The following is an 18417-nucleotide window of genomic DNA, read 5'->3' on the forward strand; positions in this document are numbered from 1 at the left end:
ATGGAGTTGTAACCACCAGCTACATTTACAGACAGTCCCATTGTAATGTGTTGATTAGCCAGGGTGGAAAGGTAGGCAGAATAGACATATAACATGAGAATACTGATGTAACGTTTCATGCAAGACAAACAGAACTATCTGATGCAGACACAGAGCAGGAAAAGATGCTTCTTACAGAGTGAGTCTTTCATCCCATTGTGGATTAGAGGAGCTGTGGCACTTGGCTGTGCGTCGCGTCTCCCCGTCTACTGTCACCTCCACGTAGATGGGAGCGCCAAACAAGCTTTTCTTCCTCTTGATTTTGGCACAGGAAACTGGTTATGGAAAAAAAGACAGAGGTAGTTTGACAATTACATGACAAGATAACACATCAATTAAAGGGGACACATTAAGTGGTATTGTAGCAATCGTTCCATATGAATACAAAAGATGAATGAGCCACAGGGAGGTTCCTACTAAAGATGTGCAATATGTAGATGTGTTCCTACTAAAAAATGTAGATGTGTCCCTACTATAAAGATGTGCAAAATGTAGATGTGTTCCTACTATAAAGATGTGCAAAATGTAGATGTGTTCCTACTAAAGATGTGCAAAATGTAGATGTGTTCCTACTAAAGATGTGCAAAATGTAGATGTTCCTACTATAAAGATGTGCAAAATGTAGATGTGTTCATACTAAAGATGTGCAAAATGTAGATGTGTTCCTACTAAAGATGTGCAAAATGTAGATGTTCCTACTATAAAGATGTGCAAAATGTAGATGTGTTCCTACTAAAGATGTGCAAAATGTAGATGTGTTCCTACTATAAAGATGTGCAAAATGTAGATGTGTTCCTACTATAAAGATGTGCAAAATGTAGATGTGTTCCTACTATAAAGATGTGCAAAATGTAGATGTGTTCCTACTAAAGATGTGCAAAATGTAGATGTGTTCCTACTAAAGATGTGCAAAATGTAGATGTTCCTACTATAAAGATGTGCAAAATGTAGATGTGTTCATACTAAAGATGTGCAAAATGTAGATGTGTTCCTACTATAAAGATGTGCAAAATGTAGATGTGTTCCTACTAAAGATGTGCAAAATGTAGATGTTCCTACTATAAAGATGTGCAAAATGTAGATGTGTTCCTACTAAAGATGTGCAAAATGTAGATGTTCCTACTATAAAGATGTGCAAAATGTAGATGTGTTCCTACTATAAAGATGTGCAAAATGTAGATGTGTTCCTACCATAAAGATGTGCAAAATGTAGATGTGTTCCTACTAAAGATGTGCAAAATGTAGATGTGTTCCTACTAAATATGTGCAAAATGTAGATGTTCCTACTATAAAGATGTGCAAAATGTAGATGTGTTCATACTAAAGATGTGCAAAATGTAGATGTGTTCCTACTAAACATGTGCAAAATGTAGATGTTCCTACTATAAAGATGTGCAAAATGTAGATGTGTTCCTACTGAAGATGTGCAAAATGTAGATGTGTTCGTACTAAAGATGTGCAAAATGTAGATGTGTTCCTACTAAAGATGTGCAATATGTAGATGTGTTCCTACTAAAGATGTGCAAAATGTAGAAGTGTTCCTACTAAAGTTGTGCAAAATGTAGATGTGTTCGTACTAAATATGTGCAATATGTAGATGTGTTCCTACTAAAGATGTGCAATATGTAGATGTGTTCCTACTAAAGATGTGCAAAATGTAGAAGTGTTCCTACTAAAGTTGTGCAAAATGTAGATGTGTTCCTACTAAATATGTGCAATATGTAGATGTGTTCCTACTAAAGATGTGCAAAATGTAGATGTTCCTACTATAAAGATGTGCAAAATGTAGATGTGTTCCTACTAAAGATGTGCAAAATGTAGATGTGTTCCTACTATAAAGATGTGCAAAATGTAGATGTGTTCCTACTATAAAGATGTGCAAAATGTAGATGTGTTCCTACTATAAAGATGTGCAAAATGTAGATGTGTTCCTACTAAAGATGTGCAAAATGTAGATGTGTTCCTACTAAAGATGTGCAAAATGTAGATGTTCCTACTATAAAGATGTGCAAAATGTAGATGTGTTCATACTAAAGATGTGCAAAATGTAGATGTGTTCCTACTATAAAGATGTGCAAAATGTAGATGTGTTCCTACTATAAGGATGTGCAAAATGTAGATGTGTTCCTACTATAAAGATGTGCAAAATGTAGATGTGTTCCTACTAAAGATGTGCAAAATGTAGATGTTCCTACTATAAAGATGTGCAAAATGTAGATGTGTTCCTACTAAAGATGTGCAAAATGTAGATATGTTCCTACTATAAAGATGTGCAAAATGTAGATGTGTTCCTACTATAAAGATGTGCAAAATGTAGATGTGTTCCTACCATAAAGATGTGCAAAATGTAGATGTGTTCCTACTAAAGATGTGCAAAATGTAGATGTGTTCCTACTAAATATGTGCAAAATGTAGATGTTCCTACTATAAAGATGTGCAAAATGTAGATGTGTTCATACTAAAGATGTGCAAAATGTAGATGTGTTCCTACTAAACATGTGCAAAATGTAGATGTTCCTACTATAAAGATGTGCAAAATGTAGATGTGTTCCTACTGAAGATGTGCAAAATGTAGATGTGTTCGTACTAAAGATGTGCAAAATGTAGATGTGTTCCTACTAAAGATGTGCAATATGTAGATGTGTTCCTACTAAAGATGTGCAAAATGTAGAAGTGTTCCTACTAAAGTTGTGCAAAATGTAGATGTGTTCGTACTAAATATGTGCAATATGTAGATGTGTTCCTACTAAAGATGTGCAATATGTAGATGTGTTCCTACTAAAGATGTGCAAAATGTAGAAGTGTTCCTACTAAAGTTGTGCAAAATGTAGATGTGTTCCTACTAAATATGTGCAATATGTAGATGTGTTCCTACTAAAGATGTGCAATATGTAGATGTGTTCCTACTATAAAGATGTGCAAAATGTAGATGTGTTCCTACTGAAGATGTGCAAAATGTAGATGTGTTCCTACTATAAAGATGTGCAAAATGTAGAAGTGTTCCTACTAAAAATGTGCAAAATGTAGATGTGTTCGTACTAAAGATGTGCAAAATGTAGAAGTGTTCCTACTAAAGATGTGCAAACCATGAACTGGTAGTTCAAAGAAAGTAGTTCTGAGACAGGATGGATTGCTTTACTCTTAATTTACCAGAAGTGAGTCCTGCTTTTTGAAGCGGCTCATTTATCAGCACTGAAATTTATTCCACTGAATTTCAAAACAAATGCATTTTGCTAACAGTGTTTTTTCAATGAAAATAAAATAATTTGATGTAAAAATAAAAATAAAAATTCAGTTACATAAACTCAGTGATTATACCCTCCACAAGCTGTGATACGGCATATTTTATTCAGCGCATAAGACATTGATATGTGGACGTACCAACTGCATGGAGCTGTGATGTTCCTCTGTGGTCATGGCTGGACTCCCCTCTCAGCGAGGCAGTGGCCATGTCCTACACCACAGTGGGAAACCTTCAAACAGACGCAGATACACATGCAGACACTTAGCACATACCACAATGACAACAGTCTTCTATAGTGCACATCAGTTAAACATTGCCTCTAGTTGTACTCTAACTTTGCAAAAGTACTAAGATCACTCATCACCAACTACTGTTAATAGAAATCAAATTAAAAAAACTAAATAATCCACATAGTCAAAACCCCCAGCATGCCCAGTTCCTTTGAGAGTACATTCACGATTTTAATCATTCAATTAATGCGATCGCTCCTCCGTGGGAAATCCAAGAATTGTAAACGTGTGAACTTAAAAAGACAAATGATAAACCATTGTGTCAGTAAGATAAAGCAATTTAATCTCTTTAAAGAAAATGACAAGTTGTAGAGTTGCTCTTTAATATCGGAAAGACGCAGTCAAGTCACTCTCCTTGCGTCTCTTGAACGCACCTCATTTTTAATTACATTTGTTGCAGAAAAATGCATTTATCAATAATAGTTGGTGAGGGAGGTCCTTGCTCGCACGTGTCAGCCTGGCCGCTACAAGTTGAGCAACAGTAAGAGGAACAAACACAGTAAGTGACAACTTAACACATCAAAGACACCACTACCGTAATTTCCGGACTATAAGCCGCACCTGACTATAAGCCGCACCAGCTAAATTTAGGGGAAAATACAGGTTGCTCCATATATAAGCCGCACCCGACTATAAGCCGCAGGGTTTTGATGTGTAATTAGCGTAGTATATAGGGGTTCCTGCTACCACGGAGGGGATTGTCGGGACAGAGATGACTGTTTGGGAACGCAAAGCGTCCCATCTATTAACAAATCTTTCAATCATTCAATCAAACTTTCACATCTTTGACATGGCGAACAGCATTCGTGCAGAGTACAAATAATACAACGGTGCAAAGTAATACAAAGTGCTCGCCTGTACGTTATCAAAATAACCATAAAAGTCAGTCTTTAATCATTGTGTCATCGTCTTCCTCCTGCGTACTAAAACCACCGAAATCCTCTTCGTCGGTGTCGGCGAAGAACAGGCCGTAAATAAGCCGCACCCTTGTATAAGCCGCAGGGACCAGAACGAGGGGAAAAAGTAGCGGCTTATAGTCCGGAAATTACGGTAATTTGCTCCATTTAAGAAAGCAGACATTGGTTTTTAGTGGCAGTACGTCTGTGATGCAAGAGCATTTAAGGCGGAGGTATCAGCTCAGTGCAGACGTGATAACATGTATACAGTATCGCAACATGCTAGTTTAGCCACTAGCAAAACACCACAAAAACAATTAAAGATACAGACATCATAGTAAATAAACCCACCTATCATTAAAGGCCTACTGAAATGAATTTTTTTTATTTAAACGGGGATAGCAGATCTATTCTATGTGTCATACTTGATCATTTCGCGATATTGCCATATTTTTGCTGAAAGGATTTAGTATAGAACAACGACGATAAAGATTGCAACTTTTGGTATCTGATAAAAAAAAGGCTTGCCCCTACCGGAAGTAGCGTGACGTAGTCAGTTGAACATATACGCAAAGTTCCCTATTGTTTACAATGATGGCCGCATGAAGTGAGAGAGATTCGGACCGAGAAAGCGACAATTTCCCCATTAATTTGAGCGAGGATGAAAGATTTGTGGATGAGTAAAGTGCAAGTGAAGGACTAGTGGGGAGTTGAAGCTATTCAGATAGGGAAGATGCTGTGAGAGCCGGGGGTGACCTGATATTCAGCTGGGAATGACTACAACAGTAAATAAACACAAGACATATATATACTCTATTAGCCACAACACAACCAGGCTTATATTTAATATGCCACAAATTAATCCTGCATAAAAACACCTGCGTGTTTGTTATGCTAGCTCCTAGCTCCTCTGCTAGCTCCTAGCTCCATAGAACACGCCAATACAATTCAAACACCTGATCAACACACACAATCACTCAGCCCAAAAGACCGTTTACCTAACCCAAGGTTCATAAAGCTTATATATTATTAAAAAGTTACGTACGTGACGCGCACATACGGTCAAGTTATCGAATGTTTAGCAGCCAAGGCTGCATACTCACGGTACCTGATATTCAGCTGGGAATGACTACAACAGTAAATAAACACAAGACATATATATACTCTATTAGCCACAACACAACCAGGCTTATATTTAATATGCCACAAATTAATCCTGCATAATAACACCTGCGTGTTTGTTATGCTAACTCCTAGCTCCTCTGCTAGCTCCTAGCTCCATAGAACACGCCAATACAATTCAAACACATGATCAACACACACAATCACTCAGCCCAAAAGACCGTTCACCTAACCCAAGGTTCATAAAGCTTATATATTTTAAAAAAGTTACGTACATACGCAAAAAAAAGCCAAAGCTGCATACTCACAGTAGCACGTCTGCGTCTTTGTCATCCAAATCAAAGTAATCCTGGTAAGAGTCTGTGTTGTCCCAGTTCTCTACAGGCGTCTGTGTATCCAAGTCAAATGTCCTCCTGGTTAGAGTCTCTGTTATCCGAGTTCTTCCATCTTGACTGCATCTTTCGGGAATGTAAACAAAGAAGCGCCGGCTGTGTACTGTTGTGGCTGACTACGTTCGAAAAATACGTCCATTTCGCACCGACAACTTTCTTCTTTGCTTGCTCAGCTTCCTTCTTCATAATGCAATGAACATGATTGAAACAGATTCACGAACACAGATGTCCAGAATACTGTGGAATTATGAAATGAAAACAGAGCTTTTTCGTATTGGCTTCAATGTGGAAGGCATACCCGTGTTCGCCGGTCCACGTCACGCGCATACGTCATCCTCAGAGGCGTTTCGAACCGGAAGTTTAGCGGCAAATTTAAAATGTCACTTTATAAGTTAACCCGGCCATATTGGCATGTGTTATAATGTTAAGATTTCATCATTGATATATAAACTATCAGACTGCGTGGTCCGTAGTAGTGGCTTTCAGTAGGCCTTTAATGTCAATGGTGATTTATTGTTTAGGGTATAGTAATTAAATGTAAAATAAACATTGTATTGACATTGATGAAAAATAACTTTTGAATTATGAGTTATAAATTATGCCCAGACAGAGTCTGTGAAAATTAGGATTTTTTTAAAATTTCTGATAGATATTACAATTTTTAAAAGAATTTAATCAAATTAACCAATATTATCAACAAATCTAAATAACCACACCCATAAACACTTTTGGAACATGTTTAGCTATCAAATACTGCTGTAAACACATTTTCATCAGCAAAGTGCTACGTGTAAACCTCCAATGTAGGGACATACTCACAATTGGTGTATGCTGCTCCAGATCAACCCACTCTATGTCCCATGGTTACTGGAAAACAGAAGGATTGACTTTTTTTAGAACAGCATTCAACATACAGAAAGTACGACGCTCTTTTTACCTTTTATTGCCAGTCAGGTTCAATTCTGACACATTCTCTTGTACACATATTTTTCCCTCACACACACACAACAATAATCTTTCATGCACGGTAGTTTTACAAACATTTATGACCTCTGAACAAGACTGTAGACACCAACACCAACCTGTTAACTTATTATTCTACAGTTTTGTTTATTTACAATTACAGGATAGCTCTCTCTTGGCCATTGTCCCGAATAGTGTTGCAAATAATAACAGCGTCCTCTGCCGTTCAGAAGTTGAACAGTCCATCTTCACGAAGGTATTTTCCGCCATTAAAAGTGAACTGATGATTCAGAATGATAAGTTCCAGGGTAGACAAAGACGCCAATGTTGTGGTTGTCATCCCACTTCACAAGAAGGAAACAGTACCGAGTCAACAACAGCTGCAGTTGCTCCTTCTGGACACACTGCCCCTTAGTGCTTTGGAAGAGAATTACACGTCTGGCGCCACATCCCATGGAAGAGCTATAAGTCAAACAAGACGCCGTCGACGAGAGAGTATATTCCACACACACCTCCAAATAGACGGAGATAACTCCACCCCAAACAATAACACAAACTACCACATCCTGTATTCTTGCACACTTTTGACTTTTATGTCCAACCAATGCACCTTCAGATTTTACAGTATATTTTAAGTTACCCTTCAAGTTTCATACTCATTGCATTTTCAGTATTCATTTATTAATATCATTTTTTATAGCATGTGTATGTTTTTACTGCCATTTTCATGTTTTGTCTTTGTGTTTATCTTGTGTCTGTGCACAGTGACTTTGAGAGTAGCTCCCCCTAATCTCCTTGTCACACTCCAGGACAATGACAATAAAGGTGAATCTGAACTAGTTCTTTTACCGGTGCTATTTTTTAAACGCGCATGTGTCCTGACTCCTTCCTGACCCTCGGTCCATTGCGTAGCGGAGGGAAACGTAATGCTTAAAACACTTACAACTGCTTGGAAATGACTTTATTCACAATAAATAAATAAATTACCGAGGTTTACTAATTGATTTTATAATCATCCACGTCCGATTTGTGATGCATCTAAAATTTGATTATTTCCCCCACCTCTGGTACAAGCTGCTTTTTGTTGTTGCGGTCTTGTTGGCCATAATAAAGAGTTGCCTTCCCCCACTCGGCTCAATGCTTTGTTTTCAGATGCTGTCTGTTGTGCTGCCTCCTTTCTTTAAACAAGGTTTGCAGCATGCAGTTCTTAATTCATGTTTTCTGCCACAAATCCAAACCACTGACGACACTTCTTTTCTTTGGAACAAAGTGTCGCCTTTGCTTGTGTTGGCATGAGCCACGTTTTGCTAGCTGTGTGACTCTGCGCCAAGGAAATAGGGAAGGAGGGCGCAAGCTACGGAAGATCCAGCGGGCAAAAAAATATTCTGCAGCATGAGGGGAAAAAAATGCTTTTTTTGTTTTGTTTTTATAAATTGTTTTTAACCAAAAACTCAAATCAAATCGATAAAATCTATTTATTGCCCTTTATGATTAATTTGGTCAGAAAATAATGTATCATATTGTTAAGTCCTGGCCAATTTAAATGCTGCCGAAAGATGGTGTGTGACAGCCTGGCTGTAGCTCACTGTGGTCATGTTCTTTTAATCACATGGAAAACTACTTAGTACCAAGTAGTAGCCTCCATTTTACCCCAATTGTGTCAATATGACATTATAATATTATCATCAACTATGCACAATCTATGTTTCCTCCCTACCAATTGCATCAATATGATAATCAACTATGCACAATAATTTACTCTCTATATTTTTCCTCCCTCGTAGTAATTATATTTTTAACTGCTGATATTTTAAATGCAATCAAAGAAAGCACAAGAAGCAAAGCACACGCTCTTGCCTTATGCTTTGCTTCGGGTAATGATAAAATCTTTGCAGTTGTCTTTCACAATGAGCTCCATTTATTAAAAAGGTCCACTTTCCATACAAACTGTAAACTCTGGAGAAGTTGCAGAAGGACGCTGCAGAAAAAGACAGAAAAAAGTAGACTACCACAAGACATTAAAGGCCTACTGAAAGCCACTACTACCAACCACGCAGTCTGATAGTTTATATATCAATGATGAAATCTTAACATTGCAATACGGCCGGGTTAACTTATAAAGTGCAATTTTAAATTTCCCGGGAAATATCCGGCTGAAAACGTCTCGGTATGACGTTTACGCGTGATGTCACGGATTGAACGGAAGTATTGGGACACCATTGTGTCCCAATACAAACAGAGTCTGTTTTCATCGAAAAATTCCACAGTATTCTGGACATCCGTGTTGGTGAATTTTTTGCAATTTGTTTAATGAACAATGGAGACAGCAAAGAAGAAAGCTGTAGGTGGGATCGGTTCCTATTATAAAGATGTGCAAAATGTAGATGTGTTCCTACTGAAGATGTGCAAAATGTAGATGTGTTCCTACTATAAAGATGTGCAAAATGTAGATGTGTTCCTACTATAAAGATGTGCAAAATGTAGATGTGTTCCTACTAAAGTTGTGCAAAATGTAGATGTGTTCCTACTGAAGATGTGCAAAATGTAGATGTGTTCGTACTAAAGATGTGCAATATGTAGATGTGTTCCTGCTATAAAGATGTGCAAAATGTAGATGTGTTCCTACTACAGATGTGCAAAATGTAGATGTGTTCGTACTAAAGATGTGCAAAATGTAGATGTGTTCCGACTAAAGATGTGCAAAATGTAGATGTGTTCCTACTAAAGATGTGCAAAATGTAGAAGTGTTCCTACTAAAGATGTGCAAAATGTAGATGTGTTCATACTAAAGATGTGCAAAATGTAGAAGTGTTCCTAATAAAGATGTGCAAAATGTAGATGTGTTTGTACTAAAGATGTGCAAAATGTAGAAGTGCTCCTACTAAAGATGTGCAAAATGTAGATGTGTTCCTACTAAAGATGTGCAATATGTAGATGTGTTCCTAATAAAGATGTGCAAAATGTAGATGTGTTTGTACTAAAGATGTGCAAAATGTAGAAGTGTTCCTAATAAAGATGTGCAAAATGTAGATGTGTTTGTACTAAAGATGTGCAAAATGTAGAAGTGCTCCTACTAAAGATGTGCAAAATGTAGATGTGTTCCTACTAAAGATGTGCAATATGTAGATGTGTTCCTACTAAAGATGTGCAATATGTAGATGTGTTCCTACTGAAGATGTGCAAAATGTAGATGTGTTCGTACTAAAGATGTGCAAAATGTAGATGTGTTCCTACTAAAGATGTGCAAACCATGAACTAGTAGTTCAAAGAAAGTAGTTCTGAGACAGGATGGATTGCTTTACTCTTAATTTACAAACTGTAAACTCTGGAGAAGTTGCAGAAGGACGCTGCAGAAAAAGACAGAAAAAAGTAGACTACCACAAGACATTAAAGGCCTACTGAAAGCCACTACTAGCGACCACGCAGTCTGATAGTTTATATATCAATGATGAAATCTTAACATTGCAACACATGCCAATACGGCCGGGTTAACTTATAAAGTGACATTTTAAATTTGTGTATTAGCGGCTGGCTACAGCAACACAACCAGGAGGACTTTGAGTTGGATAGCAGACGCGCTATCCGACGCTAGCCGCCGACCGCACCGATGATCGGGTGAAGTCCTTCGTCGCGCCGTCGATCGCTGGAACGCAGGTGAGCACGGGTCGTGATGAGCAGATGAGGGCTGGCGTAGGTGGAGAGCTAATGTTTTTAGCATAGCTCTGTCGAAGTCCCGTAGCTAAGTTAGCTTCAATGGCGTCGTTAGAAACAGCATTGCTAGGCTTCGCCAGGCTGGACAGCATTAACCGTGTGGTTACAGGTCCAGTGTTTGGTTCGGTGTCTCCTGATAGTAGAAGTAATAGTATTATTGTTGATCTTCTGTCTATCCTTCCAGTCAGGGGCATGTTTCTTCTGTTTCTATCCGCAGTTAAGCACGATGCTATCACGTTAGCTCCGAAGCTAAAGTGCTTCACCGATGTATTGTCGTGGAGAAAAGTCACTGTGAATGTCCATTTCGCGTTCTGGACTCTCATTTTCAAGAGGATATAGTATCCGAGGTGGTTTAAAATACAAATCCGTGATCCACAATAGAAAAAGGACAAAGTGTGGAATCCAATGAGCCAGCTTGTACCTAAGTTACGGTCAGAGCGAAAAAAGATACACCCTGGCGTCCTGCACTGCACTCTAATCCTTCACTCTCACTTTCCTCATCCACGAATCTTTCATCCTCGCTCAAATTAATGGGGTAATCGTCGCTTTCTCGGTCCGAATCGCTCTCGCTGCTGGTGTAAACAATGTGCAGATGTGAGGAGCTCTTCAACCTGTGACGTCACGCTACTTCCGGTACAGGCAAGGCTTTTTTATCAGCGACCAAAAGTTGCGAACTTTATCGTCAATGTTCTCTCCTAAATCTTTTCAGCAAAAATATGGCAATATCGCGAAATGATCAAGTATGACACATAGAATGGATATGCTATCCCCGTTTAAATAAGAACATTTCATTTCAGTAGGCCTTTAACAAATGATCATACGATATTGTTCTTTTTGCAAACTGATATTCCTAATGGCTGCAGTCCATCAAGTCACCAAAGTAACAGTTTATCTCCACCAAGGCAATACATTGATTTAACACAACAACAATACTATGACCATAAACAGCAGTAGACTTAATAAGGGTGTGACAAATAATTGATATGAAACCAGTAGTTGACTTGAAGTAGTATGAAAAAAATCATACCAAGGATATTGTGACAAAAATTATCATTATCATCATGTGCGAGCACAAATTCTATTAACCAAGTTTTATTTAAAATATTAAATAACACTGACAATCGACTTTCTTGACAGATTGAACACATTGTTCTGGCTTCTTAAGAGCCTCAAGTGTTTGTATATATTTATTTTCTTCTGTTTGTATCTATTTAGTGTTTATTAGAAGGTAAAACGGGTGTTAAATAGTCTGAAAAATGTACAGTTATTCATGTGATCAGTATCTGTATTGGTATAGGCTGATCTCACTGATGGATGATCGGTATCAGGAATCGACAATAAAAAAAAAACCTGATCAGAACAGCCCTAAAGAAATGCAATGTCATTTCTGAAATGCCGTACAAATTATCCATAAAATCCTTTGTGGGGGGAAGAGGAAGGACATTCAACACAGGAAAGACAACATATTAGAAAGAATACAACAGGAAAATTCACAAGAAACCATAAAACTTTAAATCTGCCATATGAGATCATTGCAAAATAAATAGACACCAATAAACACCAAAATCATTAGGACTAACAGAGGGCTGCACCATTTTGAGAAAAAACTTAAATGCGATTTTTCTCTCCAAAATTGCGATTCAATTGGCCATATTTACATTATATACGTATATAGGAATAAAACTGCAAAAACAACGAGTGAAGAAAGAAATCTTACTTTTAGACTGTTAATCAACACATTCCTGTGTCAAGGTGCTACACATTAAGTAAATGATTCCATATTGTTTTAATCATTAAAAACAGTATGCAATAATTGACTTTCAAAATATTTGGCTTTATGCAGCGACTCAGAGCTTCTGTCTACATACTGCTCCTAAACTGAAGAAATAATCATTTAAAACTATCCAGTGTTTATAAAGTCATGAAACCATAACCTAATAATGATGCAAGTAACCATTTAAAAAGGACATACACATTCTTTTATCATTACTGTAGCATTGTTTATCATTGTACTGTAATTGGAAGGTAAATAACTTTGTTATCCCAAATAAACAAAATGTTTGTAAGATGTTTAATATTAATTAAAATATTAAACATATTAAAAATGCACTTTAAGATGTTTAATATTTAAATAAATTAAAGTGCATTTTCCCAGTTAAAAAAACTATGTCAGGTTGTCTTTTGTTGTAGTCTGTATGTGATCACAGCATTCTCACTTCTTCATCTGTGTTGACCCTACTGCTTATCCTGGTTGAAGCTGAACTATTACCACAACAGACATTTGGCTGTGTAATCTTATTTTTCTGTGAATGTGTGTTACTCAGTGGGACTTCTGACTGGTGGTTCACAGGAGCAGGTCTTGCTCTCCGCCCACCTAGACAAATATTGCCAATGGCTGAGAAGAGGGCTCACTGTTCCGTCAATTCTACTATTAAATAAACATGCCGAGGTGCTGAGAGATGCAATGAGTCAGACCTCTTTCTGTTGCTCCCCATTTGCCTAAAAAAACTAATACACTGACCTAGCAGTTTATTGATGACGGCAAAGTATTTCAACTTCATTTTCATTTATTGTTGGATTGATTGACTATTGGCCCAGTCCCCATTAAAAGGAGCAAGTGGTGTTTCTTATAAGCAAACACAAACTTGCTGTTTCCTTAAACACTTCTGATTGGCCAGGAGAAGAAGGAAGCAAGGCTCCACCATTCTGATTGGCCAACATGTCTGTCACTCAAATGTTGGTGATGGTGGAGAAAAACAAGAACAAAAAACCTCTGCCTCTTATGGTTATTTATCCACTAATTAAAACCTGCATATCAATTTGATAAATGAATCCCTAGACTAAAACCAACAAACACAAACAACAGATTAAGCAGGCGATTAAAATAAGGAAGTGCCGTCTCAGACCTGGCACTTGGTCCTCGTCATAGGGGTCAGGGAACCTTCTGAAGATGACAGTCAAAACATGTCAAGGTAAAACTACCCGAGTCTTGACTGAATAGAAGAAACTGGAAGTATAATCTGGTACACGTTGAACACAGAAATGGGTAAGACTTAGATTTAGAGGTGGGGGAAACAATCGATTTTTAGATGCGTTGCGATTCGGAGGTGGGCCATAGTAAAATCGATTAGTAAATGTCAATAATTGACTTCTTTGTAAGTAAAGTAATGCCAATAGTTCTAACATTTGGCTGACCGCATCGAGCCACCTCACAGAGATTCCACCAGCTCTTTTATTTTAGGCACATTTCCATTCATTCAATAAATGTAATGGGAATTAATTTTTCCTACTACAAATGCACAGTTTTTAAAAGTTGCCAGTGATGAATGCTTATTTAGTGAAACTAAACAAATGTAGAACTGCATTACAATTAAAGACGCATCAATTATCTATTTTGAATCCAATCATAGCTCCTGAATAGTAATCGCAATCGAATCGTGAGGTGCCCAAAGATTCTCACCTCTAGTAGGATTAAATAAGATTTGCTTCCTCCGACTCCACAAAACTAAACTAAAACTGAACTGGCTGCAAAGTAAACAAAAACATGAATGCTGGACGACAGAAAAGACTTACAGCGTGTGGAGCAGCAGACGGCGTCCACAAAGTACATGCGTACATGACATGACAATCAACAACAAAATAGGAGCGCAAGACAAGAAGTAAAACACTACACAGGAAAACACCAAGAACCTTCAAATAAGTCAGGGTGCGATGTGACACTACATTGAGACAAGAGCTATAGTGATGCATGCTTGGTTGCTTTAAAGTCATAGCCAACAATTGTGAGAACTACTTTTTACTGTCAATGTCAGCTGCTGAGTTTCATTTTTTTATGTTTTCTGCTGGTGGTGTGCCTCGGGAGTTGTTCAATGAAAAAAATGTGCCTATGGCTCTGAAAAGATTGGAAAAATACTGACTTAATACATTAAAACACGCTTCAGGACCGCTGATAGTTGAACAATAGTGATGGTGACAAGTCCAATAGTGATGGTGACAAGTAAGTCCAATAGTGATGGTGACAAGTCCAATAGTGATGGTGACAAGTAAGTCCAATAGTGTCGGTGACAAGTAAGTCCAATAGTGTCAGTGACAAGTAAGTCCAATAGTGTCGGTGACAAGTCCGATAGTGATGGTGACAAGTAAGTCCAATAGTGATGGTGACAAGTCCAATAGTGATGGTGACAAGTCTAATAGTGATGGTGACAAGTCCAATAGTGATGGTGACAAGTAAGTCCAATAGTGATGGTGACAAGTAAGTCCAATAGTGTTGGTGACAAGTAAGTCCAATAGTGTCGGTGACAAGTCCAATAGTGATGGTGACAAGTCAGATAGTGATGGGGACAAGTCAGATAGTGATGGTGACAAGTAAGTCCAATAGTGTCGGTGACAAGTCCAATAGTGATGGTGACAAGTCAGATAGTGATGGTGACAAGTCAGATAGTGATGGTGACAAGTAAGTCCAATAGTGATGGTGACAAGTAAGTCCAATAGTGTTGGTGACAAGTAAGTCCAATAGTGATGGTGACAAGTAAGTCCAATAGTGTCGGTGACAAGTAAGTCCAATAGTGTCGGTGACAAGTCCAATAGTGATGGTGACAAGTCAGATAGTGATGGTGACAAGTCCAATAGTGATGGTGACAAGTAAGTCCAAAAGTGATGGTGACAAGTAAGTCCAATAGTGTTGGTGACAAGTAAGTCCAATAGTGATGGTGACAAGTAAGTCCAATAGTGTCGGTGACAAGTCCGATAGTGATGGTGACAAGTCCGATAGTGATGGTGACAAGTCCGATAGTGATGGTGACAAGTCCAATAGTGATGGTGATAAGTCTAATAGTGATGGTGACAAGTCTAAAAGTGATGGTGACAAGTCTAAAAGTGATGGTGACAAGTCTAATAGTGATGGTGACAAGTCTAATAGTGATGGTGACAAGTCTAATAGTGATGGTGACAAGTCTAATAGTGATGGTGACAAGTCTAATAGTGATGGTGACAAGTCTAATAGTGATGGTGACAAGTCTAAAAGTGATGGTGACAAGTCTAAAAGTGATGGTGACAAGTCTAATAGTGATGGTGACAAGTCAAAACACAGATGCTAACGACCACTTTCTTACATTAGCTCCCACAGTTGCGTTTAACTGCCAGCTCGTCGTTGAAGACTTCAAGGGCCACACTTTGCAAAGTTTAAAAGGAAGGTCTAACGCACATTTGTTACAGAGTTGTTGGGATAAGGAATGATAATGTTCGGAACAACAAAACAAAAGTCACCCAGTTAGCTTACTCGCTAGCTGTCAAGTTAGCCTCGCAGCTCGCTAACGTTAACACAACAACTAGATATAATCTACTAGTTATTAGGTGCACCAAGTCAAACAAAGGACAAAATGTGAATAAGAGAAAGATAACTTACTGGCTAGCACAAAGGGCTAATGTGGTTAGCACAGATGCTAACATGGTGAAGCTAGTCAGGTGATCTTAGTTGGAAGTCAAGTCTTAAAGACCATGCAAGACTCTCCTCTGTAACTACGAGTCAAACGTACGACAGCCGCGTGTGGTCATACCTTCGTGTCCCCGCTGTGTCGGCGTCAATAGCTGCCTTTGCGCCGCTGCTGCAGGCCTCCCTCCGTCAGTCTGCTGCTGCTACTCTTTCTGCTCCATCTTGCTACACAACACATAGTGCCGCAATTACCCACTTTTCTGCCTGTACGCAAACACATCACAGCCCCTCCCCCTCCCCCAGCCGAGCAGGGTCGGGCTGAGTTATGATGGAGCAAAATTCATTGATTGATTGATTGATTGATTGAATCTTTTATTAGTAGATTGCACAGTACAGTACATATTCCGTACAATTGACCACTAAATGGTAACACCCCAATAAGTTTTTCAACGTGTTTAAGTCGGGGTCCACGTTAATCAATTCATGGTACAAATTAGGGCTGCAACTAACGATTAATTTGATAATCGATTAATCTGTCTATTATTACTTCGATTAATCGATTAATAATCGGATAAAAGAGACAAACTACATTTCTATCCTTTCCAGTATTTTATTGAAAAAAAAACAGCATACTGGCACCATACTTATTTTGATTATTGTTTCTCAGCTGTTTGTAAATGTTGCAGTTTATAAATAAAGATTTATTAAAAGCGCATAGCATAGATCCAACGAATCGATGACTAAATTAATCGGCAACTATTTTTATAATCGATTTTAATCGATTTAATCGATTAGTTGTTGCAGTTATGGCGGTCATTTACGTTAAGGAAGTAGTTTGACATGTACTTCGGTATCAGGGAGGTGTAGCGGATTTTATAGACCAGGCTCAGTGCAAGTTGTTTTACTCTGTCCTCCACCCTGAGCCAGCCCACTTTGGAGAAGTGGGTAGGTGTGAGGTGTGATCTGGGGTGGAGGTCTGGAAGTAATCTGACTAGCTTGTTCTGAGATGTTTGGAGTTTAGATTTGAGGGTTTTGGAGGTGCTAGGGTACCAGGAGGTGCATGCGTAATTGAAAAAGGGTTGAACGAGAGTTCCCGCCAGAATCCTCAAGGTGCTTTTGTTGACCAGAGAGGAGATTCTGTAGAGAAATATCGTTCGTAGGTTGACCTTTCTGATGACCTTGGTTGCCATTTTATCCCAGGAAAGGTTAGCCTCTAGAATGGAACCTAGGTAGGTGACCTCATCTTTCCTGGTGACAACAATGTCACCCACTTTTATAGTGAAGTCACTGACTTTCTTAAGGTTGATGTGGGACCCAAACAGGATGGATTCTGTTTTACCCAAGTGGATGCATAGCTTGTTGTCAGCGAGCCAGGTGCAAGTTCTACACAGCTCAGCACTGAGGATTTTCTCCACCTGTGACTTGTCCTTGTCTGATACCAGCAGGGCAGAGTCATCCACAAACAAAAAAGATTCACAGTCGCGCCGTCGATCGCTGGAACGCAGGTGAGCACGGGTGTTGATGAGCAGATGAGGGCTGGCTGGCGTAGGTGGATAGCTAATGTTTTTAGCATAGCTCTGTGAGGTCCTGTTGCTAAGTTAGCTTCAATGGCGTCGTTAGCAACAGCATTGTTAAGCTTCACAAGGCTGGAAAGCATTAACCGTGTAGTTACATGTCCATGGTTTAATAGTATTGTTGATTTTCTATCTATCCTTCCAGTCAGGGGTTTATTTCTTTTGTTTCTATATCCAGTTAAGCCCGATGCTATCACGTTAGCTCCGTAGCTAAAGAGCTTCGCCGATGTATTGTCGTGGAGATAAAAGTCACTGTGAATGTCCATTTCGCGTTCTCGACTCTCATTTTCAAGAGGATATAGTATCCCAGGTGGTTTAAAATACAAATCCGTGATCCACAATAGAAAAAGGAGAAAGTGTGGAATCCAATGAGCCAGCTTGTACCTAAGTTACGGTCAGAGCGAAAAAAGATACGTCCTGCACTGCACTCTAGTCCTTCACTCTCACGTTCCTCATCCACAAATCTTTCATCCTGGCTCAAATTAATGGTGTAATCGTCACTTTCTCGGTCCGAATCTCTCTCGCTGCTGGTGTAAACAATGGGGAAATGTGAGGAGCCTTTCAACCTGTGACGTCACGCTACTTCCGCTACAGGCAAGGCTTTTTTATCAGCGAGCAAAAGTTGCGAACTTTATCGTCGATGTTCTCTACTAAATCCTTTCAGCAAAAATATGGCAATATCGCGAAATGATCAAGTATGACACATAGAATGGATCTGCTATCCCCGTTTAAATAAAAACATTTAATTTTAGTAG

General features: G+C 38.7%; 1 pseudogene; it reads right to left on the reverse strand.

Moving 5' to 3' along the window:
• Nucleotides 1-16367, reverse strand: part of LOC133630535 (NEDD4-like E3 ubiquitin-protein ligase WWP1) — a 79085-nt pseudogene extending 62718 nt beyond the window's left edge.
• Between the last annotated feature and the right edge of the window lie 2050 nt (nucleotides 16368-18417).

This window comes from Entelurus aequoreus, linkage group LG15 (genome assembly GCF_033978785.1).
Source record: "Entelurus aequoreus isolate RoL-2023_Sb linkage group LG15, RoL_Eaeq_v1.1, whole genome shotgun sequence".
Taxonomy (NCBI): Eukaryota; Metazoa; Chordata; class Actinopteri; order Syngnathiformes; family Syngnathidae; genus Entelurus; species Entelurus aequoreus.